Source organism: Hyla sarda, chromosome 1 (assembly GCF_029499605.1).
Source record: "Hyla sarda isolate aHylSar1 chromosome 1, aHylSar1.hap1, whole genome shotgun sequence".
Classification (NCBI taxonomy): Eukaryota; Metazoa; Chordata; class Amphibia; order Anura; family Hylidae; genus Hyla; species Hyla sarda.
In genome coordinates, this window is record NC_079189.1 from 729,282 (window position 1) to 745,174 (window position 15,893).

A 15,893-nucleotide genomic window follows, 5' to 3' on the forward strand; every position below is an offset into this window, starting at 1 on the left:
TATGATGTGATCCCTGTATGAGATATATAATAAGTGAGGATGTGTATGTGATATATGATGTGATCCCTGTATGAGATATATAATAAGTGAGGATGTGTATGTGATATATGATGTGACCCCTGTATGAGATATATAATAAGTGAGGATGTGTATGTGATATATGATGTGACCCCTGTATGATATATATAATAAGTGAGGATGTGTATGTGATATATGATATGATCCCTGTATGAGATATATAATAAGTGAGGATGTGTATGTGATATATGATGTGATCCCTGTATGATATATATAATAAGTGAGGATGTGTATGTGATATATGATGTGACCCCTGTATGATATATATATAATAAGTGAGGATGTGTATGTGATATATGATGTGACCCCTGTATGATATATATAATAAGTGAGGATGTGTATGTGATATGTGACCCCTGTATAGTATATATAAGTGAGGATGTGTATGTGATATATGATGTGATCCCTGTATGATTGAGGATGTGTATGTGATATATGATGTGACCCCTGTATGATATATATAATAAGTGAGGATGTGTATGTGATATATGATGTGACCCCCGTATGATATATATAATAAGTGAGGATGTGTATGTGATATGTGACCCCTGTATAGTATATATAAGTGAGGATGTGTATGTGATATATGATGTGATCCCTGTATGATATATATATATAAGTGAGGATTTGTATGTGATATATGATGTGATCCCTGTATGATATATATAATAAGTGAGGATGTGTATGTGATATATGATGTGATCCCTGTATGATATATATAATAAGTGAGGATGTGTATGTGATATATGATGTGATCCCTGTATGATATATATATATATATATAATAAGTGAGGATGTGTATGTGATATATGATGTGACCCCTGTATGATATATATAATAAGTGAGGATGTGTATGTGATATATGATGTGATCCCTGTATGATATATATAATAAGTGAGGATGTGTATGTGATATATGATGTGATCCCTGTATGATATATATATAAGTGAGGATGTGTATGTGATATATGATGTGACCCCTGTATGATATATATAATAAGTGAGGATGTGTATGTGATATATGATGTGATCCCTGTATGATATATATATAATAAGTGAGGATGTGTATGTGATATATGATGTGATCCCTGTATAATATATATATAATAAGTGAGGATGTGTATGTGATATATGATGTGATCCCTGTATGATATATATAATAAGTGAGGATGTGTATGTGATATATGATGTGATCCCTGTATAATATATATAAGTGAGGATGTGTATGTGATATATGATGTGATCCCTGTATGATATATATATAATAAGTGAGGATGTGTATGTGATATATGATGTGACCCCTGTATGATATATATAATAAGTGATGATGTGTATGTGACATATGATGTGACCCCTGTATAATATATATAAGTGAGGATGTGTATGTGATATATGATGTGATCCCTGTATGATATATATATAATAAGTGAGGATGTGTATGTGATATATGATGTGACCCCTGTATGATATATATAATAAGTGATGATGTGTATGTGATATATAATGTGACCCCTGTATAGTATATATAAGTGAGGATGTGTATGTGATATATGATGTGACCCCTGTATGATATATATATATATATATATATATATATATATATATATATATATATAATAAGTGAGGATGTGTATGTGATATATGATGTGACCCCTGTATGATATATATAATAAGTGATGATGTGTATGTGATATATGATGTGATCCCTGTATGAGATATATAATAAGTGAGGATGTGTATGTGATATATGATGTGACCCCTGTATGAGATATATAATAAGTGAGGATGTGTATGTGATATATGATGTGACCCCTGTATGATATATATAATAAGTGAGGATGTGTATGTGATATATGATATGATCCCTGTATGAGATATATAATAAGTGAGGATGTGTATGTGATATATGATGTGATCCCTGTATGATATATATAATAAGTGAGGATGTGTATGTGATATATGATGTGACCCCTGTATGATATATATATAATAAGTGAGGATGTGTATGTGATATATGATGTGACCCCTGTATGATATATATAATAAGTGAGGATGTGTATGTGATATGTGACCCCTGTATAGTATATATAAGTGAGGATGTGTATGTGATATATGATGTGATCCCTGTATGATTGAGGATGTGTATGTGATATATGATGTGACCCCTGTATGATATATATAATAAGTGAGGATGTGTATGTGATATATGATGTGACCCCCGTATGATATATATAATAAGTGAGGATGTGTATGTGATATGTGACCCCTGTATAGTATATATAAGTGAGGATGTGTATGTGATATATGATGTGATCCCTGTATGATATATATATATAAGTGAGGATTTGTATGTGATATATGATGTGATCCCTGTATGATATATATAATAAGTGAGGATGTGTATGTGATATATGATGTGATCCCTGTATGATATATATAATAAGTGAGGATGTGTATGTGATATATGATGTGATCCCTGTATGATATATATATATATATATAATAAGTGAGGATGTGTATGTGATATATGATGTGACCCCTGTATGATATATATAATAAGTGAGGATGTGTATGTGATATATGATGTGACCCCTGTATGATATATATATATAAGTGAGGATGTGTATGTGATATATGATGTGACCCCTGTATGATATATATAATAAGTGAGGATGTGTATGTGATATATGATGTGATCCCTGTATGATATATATATAATAAGTGAGGATGTGTATGTGATATATGATGTGATCCCTGTATAATATATATATAATAAGTGAGGATGTGTATGTGATATATGATGTGATCCCTGTATGATATATATAATAAGTGAGGATGTGTATGTGATATATGATGTGATCCCTGTATAATATATATAAGTGAGGATGTGTATGTGATATATGATGTGATCCCTGTATGATATATATATAATAAGTGAGGATGTGTATGTGATATATGATGTGACCCCTGTATGATATATATAATAAGTGATGATGTGTATGTGACATATGATGTGACCCCTGTATAATATATATAAGTGAGGATGTGTATGTGATATATGATGTGATCCCTGTATGATATATATATAATAAGTGAGGATGTGTATGTGATATATGATGTGACCCCTGTATGATATATATAATAAGTGATGATGTGTATGTGATATATAATGTGACCCCTGTATAGTATATATAAGTGAGGATGTGTATGTGATATATGATGTGACCCCTGTATGATATATATATATATATATATATATATATATATATATATATATATATATATAATAAGTGAGGATGTGTATGTGATATATGATGTGACCCCTGTATGATATATATAATAAGTGATGATGTGTATGTGATATATGATGTGATCCCTGTATGATATATATATAAGTGAGGATGTGTATGTGATATATGATGTGATCCCTGTATGATATATATAATAAGTGAGGATGTGTATGTGATATATGATGTGATCCCTGTATGATATATATATAAGTGAGGATGTGTATGTGATATATGATGTGACCCCTGTATAATATATATAAGTGAGGATGTGTATGTGATATATGATGTGATCCCTGTATGATATATATATAATAAGTGAGGATGTGTATGTGATATATGATGTGACCCCTGTATGATATATATATAATAAGTGAGGATGTGTATGTGATATATGATGTGACCCCTGTATGATATATATATATAATAAGTGAGGATGTGTATGTGATATATGATGTGACCCCTGTATGATATATATAATAAGTGAGGATGTGTATGTGATATATGATGTGACCCCTGTATAGTATATATAAGTGAGGATGTGTATGTGATATGATATATGATGTGATCCCTGTATGATATATATAATAAGTGAGGATGTGTATGTGATATATGATGTGACCCCTGTATGATATATATAATAAGTGGGGATGTGTATGTGATATATGATGTGACCCCTGTATGATATATATATAAGTGATATATGATGTGATCCCTGTATGATATATATAATAAGTGAGGATGTGTATGTGATATATGATGTGATCCCTGTATGATATATATATAAGTGAGGATGTGTATGTGATATATGATGTGACCCCTGTATAATATATATAAGTGAGGATGTGTATGTGATATATGATGTGATCCCTGTATGATATATATATAATAAGTGAGGATGTGTATGTGATATATGATGTGACCCCTGTATGATATATATATAATAAGTGAGGATGTGTATGTGATATATGATGTGACCCCTGTATGATATATATATATAATAAGTGAGGATGTGTATGTGATATATGATGTGACCCCTGTATGATATATATAATAAGTGAGGATGTGTATGTGATATATGATGTGACCCCTGTATAGTATATATAAGTGAGGATGTGTATGTGATATGATATATGATGTGATCCCTGTATGATATATATAATAAGTGAGGATGTGTATGTGATATATGATGTGACCCCTGTATGATATATATAATAAGTGGGGATGTGTATGTGATATATGATGTGACCCCTGTATGATATATATATAAGTGATATATGATGTGATCCCTGTATGATATATATATAATATGTCACATATATATATATGACATATTATATATTATATGTGACATATTATATATATATCATACAGGGATCACATCATATATCACATACACATCCTCACTTATATATACTATACAGGGGTCACATCATATATCACATACACATCCTCACTTATTATATATATCATACAGGGGTCACATCATATATCACATACACATCCTCACTTATTATATATATCATACAGGGATCACATCATATATCACATACACATCCTCGCTTATTATATATCTCATACAGGGATCACATCATATATCACATACACATCCCCACTTATTATATATATCATACACGGGTCACATCATATATCACATACACATCCTCACTTATTATATATATCATACAGGGATCATATCACATACACATCCTCACTTATTATATATATCATACAGGGGTCACATCATATATCACATACACATCCTCACTTATTATATATATCATACAGGGATCACATCATATATCACATACACATCCTCACTTATTATATATCTCATACAGGGATCACATCATATATCACATACACATCCTCACTTATTATATAATTATATGAATTATGTGGTCCCTGTCTGATTTAGGGCGCCTTCTTCTCTCCTATAGGCCCCATCAAGACTATTCCCCTCCAGCTGACCCAGTTGTCTCCTCTTCTCCTGAATGATCCCGAAGGATGGACAAGGACAGGAATGAGATGACTAAGAGAATATTACACTTCACCTTGGAGATCCTCCACCTGCTGACCGGAGAGGTGAGGTGACCCATCTACATTTCCACCATTGTTGTCCCCATCTACATTTCCACCATTGTTGTCCCCATCTTCATTTCCACCATTGTTGTCCCCCATCTACATTTCCACCATTGTTGTCCCCCATCTACATTTCCACCATTGTTGTCCCCCATCTACATTTCCACCATTGTTGTCCCCATCTACATTTCCACCATTGTTGTCCCCCATCTACAGTTCCACCATTGTTGTCCCCATCTACATTTCCACCATTGTTGTCCTCATCTACATTTCCACCATTGTTGTCCCCCATCTACATTTCCACCATTGTTGTCCCCATCTACATTTCCACCATTGTTGTCCCCCATCTACATTTCCGCCATTGTTGTCCCCATCTACATTTCCGCCATTGTTGTCCCGTCCCCATCTACATTTCCGCCATTGTTGTCCCGTCCCCATCTACATTTCCGCCATTGTTGTCCCATCCCCATCTACATTTCCACCATTGTTGTCTCCATCTACATTTCCACCATTGTTGTCCCCCATCTTTGGAGCCGCTCTATGTTCTGGATGTCTCTTTGTAGGTGAGGTCTCCAGAACTGACCCCAGTATTCCAGATGTGCTCACTAGAGCTCTATACAGGGGGCACAATCTCCTCTTTGTAGTGAGGGAGGAATACTGGGGTCAGTCCCCTCATTGTCTCTCTCCATACACAGGATTACACCATAGTGAAGAAGACATGGGGGGAGTGTGTGGCCCCCAGCAGCCATCTCCATGAGTCAGGAGGACGGAGCAGGGCCCGGGGCCCCATCACAGAGCCTTCACCTCACTCACTGATACATGAGGAGAAGATCCTAGAACTCATCCACAGGATCACTGAGCTGCTGACTGGAGAGGTGACACTGCTGGGACATTATACAGTAATGGAGGGGTCTGGTGATGACCGGAGAGGTGACCCTGCTGGGACATTATACAGTAATGGAGGGGTCTGGTGATGACTGGAGAGGTGACCCTGCTGTGACATTATACAGTAATGGAGGGGTCTGGTCATGACTGGAGAGGTGACACTGCTGGGACATTATACAGTAATGGAGGGGTCTGGTGATGACTCGAGAGGTGACACTGCTGGGACATTATACAGTAATGGAGGGGTCTGGTGATGACTGGAGAGGTGAGCCTGCTGGGACATTATACAGTAATGGAGGGGTCTGGTGATGACTAGAGAGGTGACACTGCTGGGACATTATACAGTAATGGAGGGGTCTGGTGATGACTGGAGAGGTGACACTGCTGGGACATTATACAGTAATGGAGGGGTCTGGTGATGACTGGAGAGGTGACACTGCTGGGACATTATACAGTAATGGAGGGGTCTGGTGATGATTGGAGAGGTGACACTGCTGGGACATTATATAGTAATGGAGGGGTCTGGTGATGATTAGAGAGGTGACACTGCTGGGACATTATACAGTAATGGAGGGGTCTGGTGATGACTGGAGAGGTGACACTGCTGGGACATTATACAGTAATGGAGGGGTCTGGTGATGATTAGAGAGGTGACACTGCTGGGACATTATACAGTAATGGAGGGGTCTGGTGATGATTAGAGAGGTGACACAGCTGGGACATTATACAGTAATGGAGGGGTCTGGTGATGACTGGAGAGGTGACACTGCTGGGACATTATACAGTAATGGAGGGGTCTGGTGATGATTAGAGAGGTGACACTGCTGGGACATTATACAGTAATGGAAGGGTCTGGTGATGACTGGAGAGGTGACACTGCTGGGACATTATACAGTAATGGAGGGGTCTGGTGATGATTAGAGAGGTGACACTGCTGGGACATTATACAGTAATGGAAGGGTCTGGTGATGACTGGAGAGGTGACACTGCTGGGACATTATACAGTAATGGAGGGGTCTGGTGATGACTGGAGAGGTGACACTGCTGGGACATTATACAGTAATGGAGGGGTCTGGTGATGATTAGAGAGGTGACACTGCTGGGACATTATACAGTAATGGAGGGGTCTGGTGATGACTGGAGAGGTGACACTGCTGGGACATTATACAGTAATGGAGGGGTCTGGTGATGGCTGGAGAGGTGACACTGCTGGGACATTATACAGTAATGGAGGGGTCTGGTGATGGCTGGAGAGGTGACACTGCTGGGACATTATACAGTAATGGAGGGGTCTGGTGATGATTAGAGAGGTGACACTGCTGAGACATTATACAGTAATGGAGGGGTATGGTGATGACTGGAGAGGTGACACTGCTGGGACATTATACAGTTATGGAGGGGTCTGGTGATGATTAGAGAGGTGACACTGCTGGGACATTATATAGTAATGGAGGGGTCTGGTGATGATTAGAGAGGTGACACTGCTGGGACATTATACAGTAATGGAGGGGTCTGATGAGAGGTGACACTGCTGGTACATTATGCAGTAATGGAGGGGTCTGGTGATGACTGGAGAGGTGACACTGCTGGGACATTATACAGTAATGGAGGGGTCTGGTGATGACTGGAGAGGTGACACTGCTGGGACATAATACAGTAATGGAGGGGTCTGGTGATGATTAGAGAGGTGACACTGCTGGGACATTATACAGTAATGGAGGGGTCTGGTGATGACTGGAGAGGTGACCCTGCTGGGACATTATACAGTAATGGAGGGGTCTGGTGATGACTGGAGAGGTGACCCTGCTGGGACATTATACAGTAATGGAGGGGTCTGGTGGTGATTAGAGAGGTGACACTGCTGGGACATTATACAGTAATGGAGGGGTCTGGTGGTGATTAGAGAGGAGACACTGCTGGGACATTATATAGTAATGGAGGGGTCTGGTGATGATTAGAGAGGTGACATTGCTGGGACATTATACAGTAATGGAGGGGTCTGGTGATGACTGGAGGGGTGACACTGCTGGGACATTATACAGTAATGGAGGGGTCTGGTGATGACTCGAGAGGTGACACTGCTGGGACATTATACAGTAATGGAGGGGTCTGGTGATGGAGAGGTGACACTGCTGGGACATTATACAGTAATGGAGGGGTCTGGTGATGGAGAGGTGACACTGCTGGGACATTATTCAGTAATGGAGGGGTCTGGTGATGATTAGAGAGGTGACATTGCTGGGACATTATACAGTAATGGAGGGGTCTGGTGATGACTGGAGAGGTGACACTGCTGGGACATTATTCAGTAATGGAGGGGTCTGGTGATGATTAGAGAGGTGACATTGCTGGGACATTATACAGTAATGGAGGGGTCTGGTGATGATTAGAGAGGTGACACTGCTGGGACATTATACAGTAATGGAGGGGTCTGGTGAGGATTAGAGATGTGACACTGCTGGGACATTATACAGTAATGGAGGGGTCTGGTGAGGATTAGAGAGGTGACACTGCTGGGACATTATATAGTAATGGAGGGGTCTGGTGATGATTAGAGAGGTGACACTGCTGGGACATTATACAGTAATGGAGGGGTCTGGTGATGACTGGAGAGGTGACACTGCTGGGACATTATTCAGTAATGGAGGGGTCTGGTGATGATTAGAGAGGTGACATTGCTGGGACATTATACAGTAATGGAGGGGTCTGGTGATGACTGGAGAGGTGACACTGCTGGGACATTATTCAGTAATGGAGGGGTCTGGTGATGATTAGAGAGGTGACATTGCTGGGACATTATACAGTAATGGAGGGGTCTGGTGATGATTAGAGAGGTGACACTGCTGGGACATTATACAGTAATGGAGGGGTCTGGTGAGGATTAGAGATGTGACACTGCTGGGACATTATACAGTAATGGAGGGGTCTGGTGAGGATTAGAGAGGTGACACTGCTGGGACATTATATAGTAATGGAGGGGTCTGGTGATGATTAGAGAGGTGACACTGCTGGGACATTATACAGTAATGGAGGGGTCTGGTGATGACGGTATCATTGTGTGTCAGATTTCTATAAGGTGTCAGGATGTGGCGGTCTATTTCTCCATGGAGGAGTGGGAGTATGTAGAAGGACACAAGGATCTGTACCAGGTCATGATGGAGGATCACCGGCCCCTCACATCACAAGGTAAGAAGAGACCTATATTAAGACATATTGTACTTAGAAACTAAATTTCAACCACCCCTCAAGGATACCACCCTACTGGGTGCACAGTGAAAAATGGATTGATGAGTTTGTTTGAACAAATTATTATTAAATTATTCATTTAAAAAACATTTGAACAGAGCAATATTAGATATAGTCGATTACCATAGGGCCCTAATGATGTATATTCATAGTGATATATGAGGCACTGCAGTTGTAAATAATGGCCGACTATCTGGATTGTATGTTAAACCGGCAATTTGTACATCTGGTTGTAAAGTCTTCTGTGTGGATTGGACTAAAAATTCCTGTAGTCTCTATGGAGATGGATAATGATCACCGTGTCCGCTGGTCCCGTACTGCGACGGGCCGAAAATGATGGGAGTAGCAGTTCTACTTCACAAGCAGAGCGTTGATTTCGGGTTGGTTTGGGAGCGGTGATATAGCAGACGGCTCCCACGCCGGAGGTCCGTAGCTGCAGCGTGCGGCTGTTGTGATGTCGGACCCTCGCTGGCTTTGTTGCAAAATTTGCCTACTGAGGAAGGGGTCTAGTTGCAGTACCTGAAACGCGTCTAGGCTTAAGACTTTGTCTGAACAGAGCACTACAAAGACGCACTGCCCAATCAGAAGCCGACTTAATCTAAACCAGCCGCCTACAGACTCGCTGCTCCAGCCGGGATTTCTATCCATCTGACGCACTCACTTGCTTCTGATTCTACCGTACATGCTGCCACCACCGCGAGCATTTCCATCGGAGTAAGCCAGCGAGGGTCCGACATCACAACAGCCGCACGCTGCAGCTACTGACCTCCGGCGTGGGAGCCGTCTGCTATATCACCGCTCCCAAACCAAGCCGAAATCAACGCTCTGCTTGTGAAGTAGAACTGCTACTCCCATCATTTTCGACCCGTCGCAGTACAGGACCAGCGGACACGGTGATCATTATCCATCTCCATAGAGACTACAGGCATTTCTAGTCCAATCCACACAAAGGACTTTACAACCAGATGTACAAATTGCCGGTTTAACATACAATCCAGATAGTCGGCCATTATTTACAACTGCAGTGCCTCATATATCACTATGAATATACATCATTAGGGCCCTATGGTAATCAACTATATCTAATATTGCTCTGTTCAAATGTTTTTTAAATGAATATTTTTATAATTGTATTTTAATAAATATTTTTTGCATTGTTCAAACAAACTGTCTTCAATCCATTTTCACTGTGCACCCAGTAGGGTGGTATCCTTGAGGGGTGGTTGAAATTTTGTTTCTAAATTTATTTTTCTCAGTCGGTGGGGGTGGGGACCGATTTGTCAACCACAATTTAACCTCGGATACAAGGTTGTGAGCTGGACACACATTTCCACATATTGTACTTAACCCGTTAAGGACCCGGGGCGTACCTGTGCCCCGGTGGGAATTCTGGTCTCCGCCTTGCACCGGGCGGGGACCGGACCGGGGTGCCTGCTGAAATCACTCAACAGGCACCCTGTGCAAACCCCCCCATGTCGGATCGGCGATTTGCTGCGCTTCCGGGTCAATCTGGAAATAAAGGGTGATAGGTGCTGTGTTGAATTGCACCTATCACCCTTTAGCAGCAGTTGGCCGACGAATCAGGACTCCTGTTGTGGGGTTGTCCATAACAGCACCCACTCTGCCCCTACTCCAGAGAGCAGGTGCAGGGAGTATGTACCTGAAGTGGGGGGCCCTGATCCCCGGCATTGGTGGTGGGATCGGGGCCTCCGGAGCAGACGTGGCATCGGCAAGCAGGATCCGGTGTGTGCAGCAGTAGGAGGTAAGGCTGGCCTCCTGCTGTTGCTGATGCAGCAAAAAGGCATGCTGGGACTTGTAGTTATGCAACAGCAGAAGGCACAACTACAACTTCCAGCATGCCCTTTGGTAGTTTGTGCATGCTGGGAGTTGTAGTTTTGCAAACCTCCCCCCGTGTGAATATACCCTGTATCCCCCTCATGCACATTCACACGGGCGGGGGTTTACAGTGAGTTTCTCGCTGCAAGTTTGAGTTGCAGCAAATTTTCCACCGCAGCTCAAACTTCCAGCGGGAGACTCGCTGTAAACCCGACCGTGTGAATGTACCCTAAAAACACTACACTACACTACACTTACACAAAATAAAGAGTAAAACACTACACATACATATACCCTTACATCGTTACCTCCACACACACCTAATAAAAATTAAAAATGTCTTGTACGGCAGTGTTTCCAAAATTGAGCCTCCAGCTGTTGCAAAACAACAACTCCCAGTATTACCGGACAGTTATTGACTGTCCAGACATGCTGGGAGTTTTGCAACAGCTGGAGGCACCCTGTATGGGAAACACTGCCGTAGGGTAATTTTGGTATCGGAGGCAAGTGTAGTTCTTGTATCCAGGTCCGTCCCTATGCAAATCCCTAATTTAGGCCTCAAATGCGCATGGCGCTCTCGCACTTCGAAACCCTGTCGTATTTAAAGGAAACTGTTTAGGGTCACATATGGGGTATTTCCTTACTCAGGCTTTTTCTCCTTTCACCCCTTATGAAAAGGTAAAGTCGGTTCTACTCCAGCATGTTATTGTAATAAAATAAAAAATTTTACACTAACCTGCTGATGTTGCCCCATACTTTTCATTTTCACAAGAGGTAAAAGGAAAAAAATAAAAAATTAAATTTGTAACTCAATTTCTCCTGAGTACGGAAATACCCCATATGTGGGCGTAAAATGCTCTGCGGGCGCACAACAAGGCTCAGGAGTGAGAGCACCATGTACATTTGAGGTGATTTGCACAGGGGTGGCTGATCGTTACAGCGGTTCTCACATAAAGGCAAAAAAAAAAGCCGTCATGTGACCCCATTTTGAAAACTGCACCCCTCGCGGAATGTAATAAGGGGTACAGTGAGCATTTACACCCCACAGGTGTCTGACAGATTTTTTGAACAGTGGTCCATGAAAATGAAAAATGTAATTTTTTATTTGCACAGCCCACTGTTCCAAATGCCAGTGGGGTGTAAATGCTCTCTGCACCCCTTATTACATTCCGTGAGGGGTGCAGTTTTCAAAATGGGGTCACATGTGGGGGGGGGGGGTCCACTGTTTCTGAGCATTGTAGTTTGCCCACAGAGCACTTTACATCCACACATGGGTATTTCCATACTCAGAAGAGATGGGGTTAAAAATTTTGGGGGGCTTTTTCTCCTATTACCCCTTGTGAAAATGAAAAATTTGGGGTAACACTAGCATTTTAGTGGGAAAAAAAATCTAATTTTTCATTTCACGTTAGCAGAACTTTAGCAGAAATTTGTCAAACACCTGTGAGGTGTAAAGACTCATTGTTCCCCTTGTTACGTTCCTTGAGGGGTGTAGTTTCCCAAATAGTATGCCATGTGTTGTTTTGCTGTTCTGGCACCATAGCGGCTTCCTGAATGTGACATGCCCCCGAAAAACCATTTCAGAAAAATTCACTCTCCAAAATCCCATTGTCGCTCCTTCTCTTCTGAGCCCTTTACTGCACCCGCCGAACACTTCACATCCATAAACGAGATATTTCCTTACTCGAGAGAAATTTGGTTACAAATTTTGGGGGGATTTCTCTCCTTTTACCCCTTGTAAAAATTCAAAAATTGGGTCTACAAGAACATGCGAGTATAAAAAATGACTATTTAGAATTTTCTACTTCACTTTGCTGCTATTCCTGTGAAACACCTAAAGGGTTAACCCACTTACTGAATGTCATTTTGAATACTTTGAGGGGTGCAGTTTTTATAATGGGGTAATTTATGGGGTATTTCTAATATGAAGACCCTTCAAATCCACTTCAAACTGAACTGATCCCTGAAAAATTCCAATTTAGAAAATTTTGTGAAAAATTTAAAATTGCTGCTGAATATGAAGCCTCTGATGTCTCCAAAAGTAAAAACATCTCAACTTTATGATGGAAACATAAAATAGACATATTGTGTATGTGAATCAATATATAATTTATTTGGGATATCCATTTTCCTTATAAGCAGAGAGCTTCAAAGTAAAAAAATATGCAAAATTTTGACAAACGGAATCAGAATGAAAGGTAAAAGCATCAGAGTTATTAACCTGTTAAGGACCAAGTGCGTACCTGTATGCCCGTGGGAATTTCGGTCCCCGCCGGACCAGGGTGACTGCTTATATCGATCAGCAGGCACCTCGCGCAAATGCCCAGGGGGGTCATCAGACCCCCCCCATCTCGTCGTTCGGCGCAAATCGCAAGTGAATTTCCACTTGCGATTTCCGTCTATTCCGGGTCATACGGGGCTATGGTGACCCGGAAAATAAGGGGGATCGCGGTTGTCCAAGACACCGACGATCCCCCTGAAGGGTGCCACCCCTCCTATCCCTGCTATTGGGCATCTAGAAGCGACATCCAATAGCAGATCGGGGGCGGGGGGTTAACTTTTGTTTTGCCCACCCACAATAGGAGGGGCAGGACGGAGAAACCGAAGAGGACCGTTGACGAAGTCCACTTACCCTGCCGGCGGGGCTGCGGGCAACGATCAGTGTCGGAGATAGGCGGGCGGCATGTTGTGTGGCAGAAAAGGACGGCTCCCTGGATCCGACGGAAGCCAGTAAGTTGCCTAGCAACATCTAGAGGGCTATTGTTTGAGACCACTGTACAGTGGTCTCTACACTGTTGACCTCCAGATGTTGCAAAACTACAACTCCCAGCATGCCCAGACAGCTGTCATGCTGGGATTTGTAGTTTTGCAACATCTGGAGGGCCACAGTTTGGAGATCACTGTGCAGATCCCCTCCAGATGTTGCAAAACTGCAAATCCCAGCATGCCTAAACAGCTGTCTCGGCATGCTGGGAGTTGTAGTTGCGTTACCTCCAGCTGTTGCATTACTACATCTCCCAGCATGCACTTCGGCGATCAGTACATGCTGGGAGTTGTAGTTTTGCAACAACTGAAGGTTTTCCAACCAGTGTGCCTCCAGCTGTTGCAAAAGTACAACTCCCAGCATGCAAGGTCTGTCAGTATATGCTGGGAGTTGTAGTTTTGAAACAGCTGGAGGTTTGCCCCCCCCCATGTGAATGTTCAGGGTACATTCACACGGGTGGGTTTACAGTAAGTTTCCTGCTTCAAGTATGAGCTGTGGCAAATTTTTCGCCGCAGCGCAAACTCCTAGCGGTAAGCTCACTGTAAACCGCCAGTGCGAATGTTGGGGTCTACACCAGCCTGTTAGTGTAAATTTTTTTTTTTTTTTTTTTTACACTAACAGGCTGGTGTTGCCCTTTTACTTTTTATTTTCACAAGAGGTAAAAGGAAAAAAAGACCCCCCAAATTTGTAACACAATTTCTTCTGAATACAGAAATACTTCATATGTGGGCGTAAAATGCTCTGTGGGCGCCACAACAAGGCTCAGGAGTGAGAGCGCACTATGTACATTTGAGGCCTAAATTGGTGATTTGCACAGGGGTGGCTGATTTTACAGCGGTTCTGACATAAACGCAAAGAAATAAATACCCACATGTGACCCCTTTTTGGAAACTACACCCCTCACGGAATGTAACAAGGGGTATAGTGAACTTTAACACCCCACAGGGGTTTCACGAATTTTCATTAAAATTGGATGGGAAAATAAAAAAAATAAAAAATTCACTAAAATGCTGGTGTTACCCTAAATTTTTCATTTTCACAAGGTAAAATAGGAAAAAAGCCCCACAAAATTTGTATCCCCATTTCTTCTGAGTAAGAACATACCCCATATGTGGATGTAAAGTGCTCTGCAGGTGAACTACAATGCTCAGAAGAGAAGGAGCACCATTGGGATTTTGAAGAGAAAATTTCTCCGGAATTGAAGGCCACGTGTGTTTACAAAGCCTCCACGGTGCCAGAACAATGGACCCCCCCCCCCCAACATGTGACCCCATTTTGGAAACTACACCCCTCACGTAATGTAATAAGGGGTACAGTGAGCATTTACACCCCACAGGTGTCTGACAGATTTTTGGAACAGTGGTCCGTGAAAATGAAAAATGTAATGTTCCAAAGATCTGTCAAACACCAGTGGAGTGTAAATACTCACTACACCCCTTATTAAATTCTGTGAGGAGTGTAGTTTCCAAAATGGGGTCACATATGAGGGGGTCCACTGTTCTGGCACCACAGGGGGCTTTGTAAACGCACCGGACTTCCATTCCAAAAGCTCAGTGGCGCTCCTCCTCTTCTGAGCATTGTAGTTCGCCAGCAGAGCACTTGACGTCCACACTTGGGGTATTTCCATACTCAGAAGAGATGGGGTTCCACATTTTGGGTGTAATTTTCTCCTATTACCCCTTGTAAAAATGTAAAATTTGGGGAAAAACCAGCATT

General features: G+C 41.4%; 1 protein-coding gene and 1 pseudogene across 2 annotated transcripts in view; one reads left to right on the top strand and one right to left on the bottom strand.

Annotated features, from left to right (window-relative positions):
- Positions 1–15,893, bottom strand: part of LOC130277649 (zinc finger protein 569-like) — a 614,204-nt gene that overhangs the window by 553,816 nt on the left and 44,495 nt on the right. The window lies entirely within an intron of this gene.
- The window catches only part of LOC130282478 (oocyte zinc finger protein XlCOF6-like), a 44,008-nt pseudogene that overhangs the window by 2,397 nt on the left and 25,718 nt on the right, over positions 1–15,893 (top strand).